Genomic DNA, 12,715 nt, shown 5'->3' on the forward strand with positions numbered 1-12,715 from the left:
AAGAGACCTCATCCTGGTGCCCTCCCTTGCATCTGGCATTCTGACATAACCCATTTCTAAAATCAGGAGGTTGCGCATACACACCATGGCTTGTACCCCGTAATGGATTTTTCCTCCGGAAACTTGTCCAATCCCCTTTTAAAGGCGTCCAGGCTAGACGCCATCACCACATCCTGTGGCAAGGAGTTCCACAGACCAACCACACGCTGGGTAAAGAAATATTTTCTTTTGTCTGTTCTAACTCTCCCATCACTCAATTTTAGTGGATGTCCCCTGGTTCTGGTGTTATGTGAGAGTGTAAAGAGCATCTCCCTATCCACTCTGTCCATCCCCTGCATAATTTTGTATGTCTCAATCATGTCCCCCCTCAGGCGTCTCTTTTCTAGGCTGAAGAGGCCCAAACGCCGTAGCCTTTCCTCATAAGGAAGGTGCCCCAGCCCAGTAATCATCTTAGTCGCTCTCTTTTGCACCTTTTCCATTTCCACTCTGTCTTTTTTGAGATGCGGCGACCAGAACTGGACACAATACTCCAGGTGTGGCCTTACCATCGATTTGTACAACGGCATTATAATATTAGCCGTTTTGTTCTCAATACCCTTCCTAATGATCCCAAGCATAGAATTGGCCTTCTTCACAGCCGCCGCACATTGGGTCGACACACAATCAAAATTACTGTTTGTAATATGGACTTGGAGGAGTAAAGGGCTCACCTGATGTCTTGTTGGCTTTCCTTTATCGCTTCATCCTGCTTAGAACAAAACTGAGTCTGAAGTGTAGGAGATATGCTTGTTTGTTTGTTTTTTAAAAACAGCATATCTTTGTCATTCTCGATGCAGGGGAGCTGCTGTATGAACTCGTCCTCATCTAGAAGGCATAGCATGCCCAGCATTAACCTAGTTATAGAGCCTTTTAGACTGGAATGGAGTGGAATATAAATCATATGGCTGGGTTTCTCTTTTCATGCACCTTTTCAAAATGATAGTGCCTGTTTGCCATGCTGGAGTTTGGAGGGAGGGGGGGGGAAAGAGAGAGGCCAACTACCACTCAGCATCCATGTCCTTATAAATATGCAAATGCCCCTTCTCTTTGCTTAAGGAGGATGTGATTTATTGACTATATTGAATTGCAAGCGCCTACATGTTTTTCTGCTACTCTGTGGTAAAGATAATATTTCGGTTACTTCTGCAGTGTCTCAGCCTGGGGTGAATGTAAATAGAAGCCCAATTGATTTCCAGAAGTGTGCACTGTGTTTCATCCTGTATACCGCCATGGGTTTCAGTGTGTTCCAGTTGAAATGGCTGGCAAACCGGGGCTGGGCTCCTCATTAAAAAGTAACAGGGAGGTTCACACCTTCAGCTCTGCTCTCAGATTGAGAGCCTCTGCTAGATTATCACACACTAATTATCTGATTTTGCTTATGCCTTTACAGTTCATCGGTTACAGGCGCAAGGGCTGAACGCCTCATCTTGCACAGGCACAGGTGTCCACTGTTGTGTCACAGGGCAACACTGCAAGGTTGAAATGTGAAATGCAATCTAGGTCATGGGGCTAGGTAGTGGCTAAATCTGTGCTGGAATTTTCCAGGGCACAGAACAGCCATAGGTCCCATTCCAATGGTGGTTACTTTCTCAATCCAGAAGACTATTAGTTCCAAAGGGAACAAGAAAGTGCTGCATTGGGAGGTACTGCTCTCATCGGAACATGACTCTTGCCTCTCTGGCATGAGGTGGCCTAGCCATAAACCAAGGGTCTCTTGGTAAACTCAAGTATGCCCCAAATACTTGCTGAATACATAGTTTCCCCCTACATACAACTCCATTTGAATGATAGGCATTTACTAGCTACCAGTTACATTGTTGCAAGTTCTGGTTTTTTTGTGAGGGTTTATGCTTGACAAAATGTCAAATTAACTAGTTGATTACACATTTTGGTTGCCTGTGGTTGGCAATCTTCAGTCTTGAAAGACTATGGTATAAGCCTACAGCACCCGGTATTCCCAGGCGGTCTCCCATCCAAGTACTAACCAGGCCTGACCCTGCTTAGCTTCCGAGATCAGATGAGATCAGGCATGTGCAGGGTAACAGTTGCTGCACATGCTTCTGCTTCATTGTCTGTTGGGGACAAAGGTTCAGAATCCTGCCTAGCCGTTCAGCAAACTACCAAAAATCCTCATTGTGGACTAGTACCTTGAGGACTGAGACTAAGTAAAGAAAGTGCTCAGTGGCTACAAGGGATATAGTTAAGCTAGAGGGTCTCAGTGTCCCTGGACCGAGGCACTGGCACATACAGGGTGGTGGCAGTTCTACCGAACAAGGGTCCTTGAGGCTCTAGGGTTCAAGAACCAAGAACTCTGGGCACCCAAAACCCTGGGAGTGTGCGACAAGTATACGACATAGTGCGGTGCTTCTTGGTTGCCTGCATGCGAGTAAAAGCAAGCATATTCCATACTCTGAGAGAAAAGAGACAATGCCTTTTCTAAGGTGATGTCTGCTATCTGCATTATATAAGCACTTGTGTTAATTACAATTTTTTTTTAAACTGGCCCATAACCTGACACATTTTTTAGCTGGTTAATTAAAAGTTCTAAAAAATCTATTAAGTTAACTATTGTAGCCCTCTGTTTTTGGCACATGACACATGCAACTCACAGTATTACATGGTATGTCAGAGTGAAATACTGTTGTCGCTTCATTTCTCATTCTTGCATGAAGCAAAGCTTCCCTTTAGCAGTGTAATGGTGATTGAGATACAAAAATGGCACTTCTAGAAATCTATCCTGTTTGCTTTGAAAACCTATTTTGGCCAGATTGCTCAGCATGTTCCTTCATGCACCATTTTCCTCATGCATTTCCTCAGCCACAGCCCCAAAAGAAGAATAAGGCCTTCAGCTTTCATCTACAGGATGGAAAAACAGCATCAAACCATAGTAGTTTTTGAATTCAATTCATTCTCAGCACTGGAAAAACCCTAACGAGGAAGCCATATTTTAACTTAACAGTAGCAAACTAGCAGTCAAGGAAAGTGTGGGAATTCTTGGGTAGGAGATGGTCTAGGTCTAAGTTGGGGAGCCATTTTAGATAGTATGCTTCATAATTATGCTCTGTTCAAACTAAATCTGCACCCAAAGCTCATTAAAAGTGGTTGTTATGCTTGAAAGCCTGAGGGTTTCCTAGTACAATCTCCATATTTGCTTGAAACGTATCATAACCTTGTTCTGATATGGGTGCAATGTGCAATTTTTTCTGAAAATATTTCTAATGTGTGGAAAAGACATGTAAAAAGGGGTGTGTGGCCTTTTGAGTTGTAAACATCCCCAAACATATTTGTTTCATATGTTCAGGGAGTGTGTGGATGGAGGGATGGGACATTATCCCCATTTTGTTGTCCCATGTTTAGAGAATGTGTAGGGAAATGGAGCAAGCCCTTAATTCTGTCTATAAAATGGACTTGTATACGTCACGCCAATCAACGAGGAGCACAGCCACTGTTTGAAGAGAGCTTGCAGTGCTTTTTCCCCAAGCTTCTGTAAAAGCATAGCTGTGAGAAGTGTGCAAGACCTGACTTGATCTGCCATTGAGCATTTCACTCACAGCTCACATGTACTGGTGGGTTCTGTTTTACTACACATCCATTTCTTATCCACTATTTCCATCAGGCTTGTTCTCAGGGCTCCAGTATCTACTGAGCTTCATGAACCTATAGAGAGTTTATTCACCATTGACTGTGTCCCTGACTGCTGATGTATGGCCTGGTAACGTGGATCAATTAGCTTGGTATGGCTGTGTGCTTCTTATAACCACAGCTGTAGGCAGGTACTGCTCTTGGGCAGATGGATGTAAAAGACTGCTGTCAATTTTCCTTTTGGGGCCATTGTAGGCCATCTTCTAGCTTGGGCTGCTGCTCCCAGAAATGGTGGCTGATGCGGTTTCTGAAGATGCAGCCCACTGGCAAGTGAGGTCCAAGGGGCACCAGCAGTAAAAGCAGCTGTACTACCTGTTAGTAAGGGTGAGTGCATGAGCAGCCCTCATGGGGGTATGTGTCTCTTACCAGAGGCCCATGAAACCCTTGAGTTATTATAAATGAAAACCTTGTTGTGGAAGTAGCAGCACCTCGAGGGGAAGAGAAACCAGGTTAGTGTGGCTGCTCATTCACTCCCTCCTGCTGGCAGGGCTGTCTTCTGGGTATGGCAAGTGGGGTGGCTGCTTTCATGATCAATATGTGACCATAATAAGCTCTCCACCCCCAATAGTTGAGTTGCCTTGGATCTAACGCTCTTGCTCTCCTCCTCTCCATATTTCCTCTTCCTCTCTGCTTCCTTTTACAAGCCAGGGTGTAGTAGGAGAAGCAGTGGAGGCAAGGAGGTAGGCAGTGATACCTATCAGCCTGAGGCAACCAGTTGAGCTCATGGGTGGGCCGGCCCTGAACTTAAAGAAAGTATGAATTATTTCCTACATCCAGTTAATGTCAGCAAACTGTTACGCTTCCAAGACAATGAAGAAAAAAGATGGCTCTAATACCTGGAGATGCTCTTATGGACCCAACCACTAGACAGTCGGGAAACAGAATCTTTACTTCAGAATGTCATGGATTTCTCCCTACTTGCCTAATGAAAGCAATGCCATAGTTTAATGGGTACAAAAGCTGTCAGTGGAGAAATCCAAGGAAAGGGGAATTCATTGAAACCACAGTCTGGGGTCCAGGTTCCTGAATGCCTTGGATATTTGACGGAGGTGCAACAGAGCACGCACTGGGATGGCTAATTGAATTTGACCACGGATCCTAAGAGTACTAGTCCGATATTGAAATGCAGACCTTGTCTTACGGGGCAAGAGAATGAATCCATATCAGGTTGGTAATGATTTTCAGTCATTGCCAGCCTTTGACTTCCTACTGAGAGTGACCCAACTGAAGAAGTGATTGGAGTGCGAGTGTTGAAGCTAATACAAGGAAGTGCAGCATCAAATAAATCAATGGAAACCAGTATCCTGATGATGAATAAAAGAGAGAACCAATATCACAGTGTCAGCAGACAAGTCACGGGAGCAATGGATCAACTTGGTCATTATAACAAGCTCCAGCCTTGTAGTTTAGGAGATGAAAGGAAAAGAATAGGCTACAGGGGTGAGATGTATGTTGCTCTTCTGAACCGCAAAGCCTTCTCAAAATGCGCATAGATAAGTACCACACTCAGAAATCCAGAGCAAGTTGGTCATGCATACATCCCATTGAAAGTTAGCTATGACTAATTTAAATCTTACAATTTATTTTTTGGTATTTTGGTGGGACTTGGGCATGATTGACTTTCTTTCATGTGTGGCACTAGTCAGGTTTTTCTTTATGCGTCCCATCCTATAGGGCTGGCTTTTAGGCAATTGGGAAGATTTCACCCAATAGGGCCCAGCGCATGGTGAGAGCCCTGCACTGCCCTTCTGCCCACAGATGCTTCCACTTGATCCAAAATTGGGTCAGTCTGGAAACAGCTCCCGCCCACCGCTGCTTCCAGTTGACCCGATATTGGTGCCATGCAGGCAACAGGATGTGCCCCTCGCTCTCAGGGCATCCTGCCTAAGGCAGGGGGTTGGACTAGATGACCAATTAGGTCCCTTCCAATTCTATGATTCTTTCCCTCACAACTCCTGGCTTTGGAGCGGCCTGCTACGGACAGGGCAGTGACGAGTGAGTTGGGGAGCACTGCAGGCTGGCTGCGTGCTCCCTTCTCCCTCCGACTGACCTCCCAGGTGCCTGTTCTGCACAACCAATAAAGGTACTCGAGTCTTATCCACTTGCACAGAAGTAACAGACTTTTTTCTTGGTTTGGCTCCATTCAAGCTAAGAGCTTAAAAAGATTAGTAAAGGGGGCCCTGCAAAAGTGTTTCCAATTGGGCCTCACAGCTCCTAAGGCTGGCCCTACATGCAAGCTACATAAAAAGTCCCTTTTTAGGCCCCCACCCAGGTAAATAGGGTGTGAGATGCATTCAGGCAACCCAGAGTGAATAGCTTCCCCAGTCATCAACATCTGTTGTTTGGGCACCCTGATACGATCTGGGTTAATTTTCACCTTTCAGTGTTGAGCAGGGCTTTACAAACCCTGGCCCACAGGCAGGATCTAGGGTTTGGTGAAAGCCTTCCGCCCCATGAGCGGAGCTTATCATTCCCCTGTGGTGCTAAATATATTCCAAGTAGATTCCAAGTTGATACCAGAACCAGGGGACATCCACTAAAATTGAGTGTTGGGAGAGTTAGAACAGACAAGAGAAAATCTTTCTTTACTCAGAGTGTAGTTGGTCTGTGGGACTCCTTGCCACAGGATGTGGTGACGGAATCTGGCCTGGACGCCTTTAAAAGGGGATTGGACAAGTTTCCGGAGGAAAAATCCATTATGGGGTACAAGCCATGATGTGCATGTGCAACCTCCTGATTTTAGAAATGGGCTATGTCAGAATGCCAGATGCAAGGGAGGGCACCAGGATGAGGTCTCTTGTTATGTGGTGTGCTCCCTGGGGCATTTGGTGGGCCGCTGTGAGATACAGGAAGCTGGACTAGATGGGCCTATGGCCTGATTCAGTGGAGCTGTTCTTATGTTCTTATGTTGTGTCTGTTGTCTTGTGTGCTCCCTGGGGCATTTGGTGGGCTGCTGTGAGATACAGGAAGCTGGACTAGATGGGCCTATGGCCTGATCCAGTGGGGCTGTTCTTATGTTCTTATTGGGGCGCAGGGACACTCTGGACAGTTGCGTCTGCCGGGACGATCTGTTTCACGGCCTATGTCCCGACCTACTTGGAATACATGCAGCACTGCAGTGGAACGGTAAGCTCTGGTCTGAATGGGGACTGGTGTTTTGGCACACAGTGGTTGCAAGTTTGGTAACCACTGGTGTTGGGTATAGTACAGAGAATGTCACTCACTGGCTTTGGATTTAAGAAATTCTGCTATCACTGAAACGATACAAAAAAGAGCTTGGACACTACTAAGTTTATTCAGGTATAAGCTAGCAGGGCTGGCTTTATGGCAATGTGGCCAAATTGGGCCCTGGACCAACCTCACACTGGAGCGGCGAGTGGAGCACTAGTAACCACAGCTGGCACCTCACTCTGTAGCTGACACTTGGGCATGGAATCTTCCATGTCAAGGTACAGCGAGGGCAGCACAAGTGGAGCATTGCCATTGGATGGCTCTTTTCCACCTGCCCCTAGGTCCAATTGGCTTGAAATTGGCCCCTGCTCCCAGGTGCCTTGCCACTGCCACTCCCCTTGGTGAGCAGGATGAGTGCAATGCAATGCAAAGCATTTTTGCAGGGGCCCCACAACTTCTAAGGCTGGCCCTGTAAGCTAGGCCTGCTCATGCTTGACGAGGCCTCCATAGGCTGGTTTCAATGATGTGTGTTTTTATCAGTGTGGAAAGCCAGCCAGATTGAACAATCTGAACCCACCCCCACCCTCCATTTAATTAAGACAGTGCTCCAAACTCCTTTGGAAAGGTAGGCAGAGGTTGGAATGCACTGCATCGTAATTGCACATGTTCATTATCACATGGGTGTGAGTCGGGTAAAAAAGTATGGTCCAGGCTGGCCTTGTGTGTTTGGGCTACAAAGCAGGATGGGATTGTGGGCTTCTGTAGCTTATGAAAGCAGAACACGATACCAGATTTCTAATACCACCAGATTGGGAGTGTGCCATTCTGCATTAACCTTTTTAATATTCTGCCGGCTAATTGTCTGTCCATGCCTCCTCTTTCCTCCCAGGTTAATGAGGTGGTTAAGAGGAGAGGAGAGGAAAAGTCTTCCCAAAAGCATTGCCAAGCAAATGGAAAAGGTCAGGGTAATAGATTCTATTATTATCTCTCATAGACTGTACAAAGGCGTCCCAGATTTGGCGTCTCCTCGTGATGGATTGTAGCAGGAAAAAAGACTGGCTGTTAAATCTGCTCTTTGTGACAATAATTGTTGTTAAAAGAATAAGCGAGAGAAAGAGAGGGGGGGAAGGAAATGGGAATCTGGAAGAATGTAACCCACCTGGTTTTCAGATTGAAAGGATGCAGAAGGGCATTGCTTGGAGAGGATTGCCAGATGCTATTCTTAAACACAGCAAGTGTGGGTTTGCGTATTTTCTGAATTCCTCTTTTGATTGTAATTACTGCGCGGTGCTATTTTGTCCTCTGGGGTTCCTTTCTCTTCTCTGCCTCGTGCTGTCGCCCTTAAGCAAATCATTTAACTTCTCAGTCGGTTCCTACCTTCCCACCACTGCTGTTAGAGAGTTTAATCTTGCCGCACACACTTCTAATCTCACTTGGTTTCTCCAGCACTCGAAGTTGAGTAGACCAGGCATTTTCTTTAGAACTTCTTTATTGACAGTAAATGTATTTTCATCATTAGCAACTAAGACATTTCTGTTAGGAAGACCGCTGTTTGTCTGGAAGAAACTGTTGAATTGTCCGAAGGTGTTTACAAAAGGTCCACTGGATCCTTGAAAAGGTTGCTCCACACAGACTTTGTGAGTGTGTGTGTAGTGCAGAATTGGCTCAAGCCGAACGCAGCCTGTCGACCATATTGGTAATCCAATGATGCCTCAATAAACCACCTGCTCCAGTAAACTCACTGTTATCAATTTTCACCCATTGTTTGTATAATTGGAGACTGGTGGTAAGATTTACGTAGGATTTTTAAAATTATATAAGACATGTTTTGCTCTTGTAACCCTAATTACCTATTTGCTTCTGGGTCTAATTCAAAGTGCTGGTCTTGTCCTTTAAAGTCCTACGCGATCTGGGACCAAGCTACCTTAAGGACTGCTTTCTCCCCTGAACCTGTCCAAACATTAAGAGCCACCAGTGCCAGAGGGTCTGGTAGATACCAAGGTCAAAGAGCGTTTGGTGGCGATATCTCAGTTATGAAATGTCCTCTCCATAGTCCACCAGGCCCTTTCCCTTCTTGCTTTTAGACAGAGGGTACATGCCTTCCATGTTCCTTTATCCCACAAAATAAAATGCCTTCCTGAAAAACTTTCTCTCTTGTGAATATTTCTATAGTGTCACCCTACTGTTTTAATCCAATTTGCTGCCAATTACATAGTATTCTTAAATTTATTTAGGGTTATGATTTGAAAGTTGCTTTGCCACTTTGCTGAAAAGAAGGGTATATGTATCTTAAATAAACCGTTGCTACAAAACAGCAAATTAGAGGGTGGGGATGTCCTTCAGGATTCAGATTTTGATGAAGGCGGACAAGGTGTGTGGCAGCCATCGAAACTGATATGTAAACATAGGTTTACATATCAGTGGTTCTCAGGCTTTTTATTGCTGTGACACACGTTCAGCTACAGTGGCTGAATGCCTTGCAACTTCCAGGTAGCGCTGGCATATGGCCCACCCCAAACCACAACTCACAAGTTGAGAACTGCTGTGTTATCTTCTCTCCAGGAGTCCTGTTAGCACTCTTGATCAGTCTGAAAATGTGTGATTAGGGAGGAGGTGCTCTTTTATGTCACACAAGTCACCAGAGCCCGTAGAGATCAAACCCAGTACCTTGAATTTCTGCCTGAAAGATAACACAGGCCTACAAAATTAAGGGCCAGAAAAGTTTTTCCCAAACTTTGTGGTGGTTTGATATGAATTTGGGGTGCTGATTCAAAAAATAGCATCCGTTTTGCCCTATCACGTCTAGTTTTGGAGATATAGTAGAGCCTCTTTAGTGAATGGTTCAAGCCATTTAGTGGTTTAGTGAACCATTCACTAAAGAGGCTATGCCGTGTCTCCAAAACTAGACGTGATAGGGCAAAACAGATGCCATTTTTTGAATTGGCACCCCAAATATACCCAGGAACTGGTGTAACGTTTAAGGAAGCAAAATGTGTGTTGGCCTGTGTAACCAGGGTTGTCAGTTGACCAGAGGACAAACCCAACCTGCTCTATTTCTGTTCCTTGAACTGTGTTTTGATCCACAGAAATCAGCAAGTGATGTTTTCCATAGCCTGGAGATAAATATGATCATCTGCTAATTGCTGCAGCTCCTAGGCATCCTTCAGTCTCGGAAGACTATGGTGTCACGCTCTGAATGGTGGTTCTGGAACAGAGTGTTCTCTTCAGTGCGCGAAGCCTGGGTAAAGTAGGTATGGAGGATAGGCTGTTTCCCATGCAGCAAATCCCCCCTCTCCACGTGGCTGAAATGGTCCAATGGAAAGGCAGAGGCCAATACGGTTGGTTCCAGCGACGTCGCAGGAGTTGCCAGAACATGACTATGTTCAGCCATGAACTGCCTCAGGGACTCCGGCTCCTGATTTTGCCTCGAGGTTGACTCCTGAAGCCTTTTCCATAACTGGATGTAGCCACAAGGCAGTGGAGGTTTGGGATCAGAGTTTTCCTTCTCTCAGATGAGCTGCCTTCCCAGGCTGACGAGTCCCATCTACCCGGTGGCTGTTTAGTCGCCTCTTACGACAAGTACAGCCAAACTGAGGGCCTATTCTTATCCCCAGGCTGCAGCTCAAGCCCCTGTAAAAGGCACAGCTTCAAGGACTGGTTCAAAAGACGACAACCCTAAAGACAACAAGTAGTCAGTGTAGATATCAGAGCAATTTCACAAGATGTTTTGAAAAATCAGATTTCCCTTGGTAGAAAAGCATTTTCTTAAATGCAGGGGGAACAATGAAACACAATAACCCCAACATTAGAGAATTGACTTATGAGCTGGTGTTTTTAAGGAAATAGGAAACATTTAAAAGGCAATCTTAATGATGTTTATGACATTATCCTTCATATTTACCTTCCCTGCACTCAGCAACAAGGGATGCTTGTTGCAGTGTCATAAAGTTCCATTGGGCGCTGGCAGGGGGAGGGCAGGGGGGCGATCTGGAACAATTACCCTGTCTCCGTAGTGCTGAAACACTTTGTAGCTGCATCCCAGGAGTTCACACTCGCTCAAGGTAACTTGGATTATGCAGAAAGCGTTTGATCAATTTTGGATTCCATACTACAATTCCTTTGAGGCACAGTTGCATAAATCAAGCTGTTATCCTGCTGGTGAGCTCATGCCTTTTGCATGTCTTTTGACTAAAGTGTTTCTGAAAATCAGGCTGGGCTTTATGAGACAATATATTAAGAATGTAAGAACAGCCCCACTGGATCAGGCCATAGGCCCATCTAGTCCAGCTTCCTGTATCTCACAGCGGCCCACCAAATGCCCCAGGGAGCACACCAGATAACAGGAGACCTGCATCCTGGTGCCCTCCCTTGCATCTGACACAGCCCATTTCTAAAACCAGGAGGTTGCACATAAACATCATGGTTTGTAATCCATAATGGATTTTTCCTCCAGAAACTTGTCCAATCCCCTTTTAAACGCATCCAGGCCAGATGCCATCACCACTTCCTGCAGCAAGGAGTTCCACAGACTGACCACATGCTGAGTAAAGAAATATTTTCTTTTGTCTGTCCTAACCCACCCAACACTCAATTTTAGTGGATGTCACCTGGTTCTGGTGTTATGTGAGAGTGTAAAGAGCATCTCCCTATCCACTCTGTCCATCCCCTGCATAATTTTGTATGTCTCAATCATGTCCCCCCTCAGGCGTCTCTTTTCTAGGCTGAAGTGGCCCAAACGCCGTAGCCTTTCCTCATAAGGAAGGTGCCCCAGCCCAGTAATCATCTTAGTCGCTCTCTTTTGCACCTTTTCCATTTCCACTATGTTTTGTGATGCGGCGACCAGAACTGGACACAATACTCCAGGTGTGGCCTTACCATAGATTTGTACAACGGCATTATAATATTAGCTGTTTTGTTCTCAATACCTTTTCTAATGATCCCAAGCATAGAACTGGCCTTCTTCACTGCCGCCGCACATTGGGTCGACACTTTCATCGACCTGTCCACCACCACCCCAAGATCTCTCTCCTGATCTGTCACAGACAGCTCAGAACCCATTAGGAGCCTATATATGAAGTTTTCTGCAGTATTCTGCAAGCACAAGGTAAGACCGTCACAGGCAGCTGAAGGAGAACCAGCTGTCTCAAAGCATTTCATTCAAGCATGCAAATGATCTTAAGGCTCAAGATGTAGCAGCCTTGCAGAAAGGGGGCAGGTCTGGGTCTTGATGACTACCTGGGAACTCTGTTTACACTGCTTTGAGTTCCATGGAAGAAAGGGAGACTATACGGTAAATGGAATGAATATATGTCCAATTGACTTGGGGAAATGGATTTTCAAATGGTGTTTCAAGGAGGCCTATACATCTCTGGAAGATTTTTAGAGATCCCTCAATGTAAAGATCACAATGGCAGATCAGCTTCCTTGCACAACCATTAATGAACTATGCCAGGCGTCTCCAAATCTTGGCCCGAGGGCCACATGTGGCCCATGGTGAGCCTCTATCCGACCCGCAGCCAGCCTCTGGTCCACTGAGAGCTTCTAGCCCACTCAACCGAACATGACTGGAGCTGTACTCCGGTCATGTCCAGAGTGTGTTCTGAGAACCGGGAAGGTGGGGGAATGGGGGTCTGTTTGAATGTGTGCTTTATTTCTGTGGTGTGTTATGGTACTTGGAGAAATCCTGATGTGTGTATTTAAATTTTATATTTAGAATTTTTTTTTTCTGGCCCTTGACACTGTGCCACATATTTGATGTGGCCCTCTGGCCAAAATGTTTGGAGACCCATGAACTATGCCATCAATCTGTAGCTTTAGGGATGTGTTGGGTTTATCCAAGGGCATGCTCTCTATTGATGTGGCA

At 45.6% G+C, this 12,715-nt stretch overlaps 1 pseudogene; it reads right to left on the reverse strand.

Annotated features, from left to right (window-relative positions):
• Positions 1-1,975: 1,975 nt before the first annotated feature.
• On the reverse strand, positions 1,976-2,095 carry LOC136646823 (5S ribosomal RNA; annotated as a pseudogene).
• Between the last annotated feature and the right edge of the window lie 10,620 nt (positions 2,096-12,715).

This window comes from Tiliqua scincoides, chromosome 3 (genome assembly GCF_035046505.1).
Source record: "Tiliqua scincoides isolate rTilSci1 chromosome 3, rTilSci1.hap2, whole genome shotgun sequence".
NCBI lineage: Eukaryota > Metazoa > Chordata > Lepidosauria > Squamata > Scincidae > Tiliqua > Tiliqua scincoides.